The sequence below is a fragment of the Phalaenopsis equestris genome, unplaced genomic scaffold, assembly GCF_001263595.1.
Source record: "Phalaenopsis equestris unplaced genomic scaffold, ASM126359v1 Scaffold000002, whole genome shotgun sequence".
Taxonomy (NCBI): Eukaryota; Viridiplantae; Streptophyta; class Magnoliopsida; order Asparagales; family Orchidaceae; genus Phalaenopsis; species Phalaenopsis equestris.
In genome coordinates, this window is record NW_018164444.1 from 28,646,670 (window position 1) to 28,646,968 (window position 299).

The window sequence follows — 299 nt, forward strand, 5'->3', positions numbered from 1 at the left end:
GCTTCGGAAGGACGTTGAAGTATGAAATCAAACTAACCCCATATTTTTTATAGTTTAAAATGAAAGAGCATTGTACCTCAAATCTTGTATTTATCCCGAAGGATAAACACAAGACTTGAGGATGAGGCTCGATCAAATAAACTAAGGAAAGTACGGCGTCTGTTTGGTCTGCGAAACCTTTCTATTTGCCTACAAGTTCCCCTATTTAATATAAAGGATTAAATAGGGTTTATTTTAAGCTGGGTTCGGTCATGCTTCCTATAAGGGCAAGCCCCTATAGTTAATTACATCTTAAATGA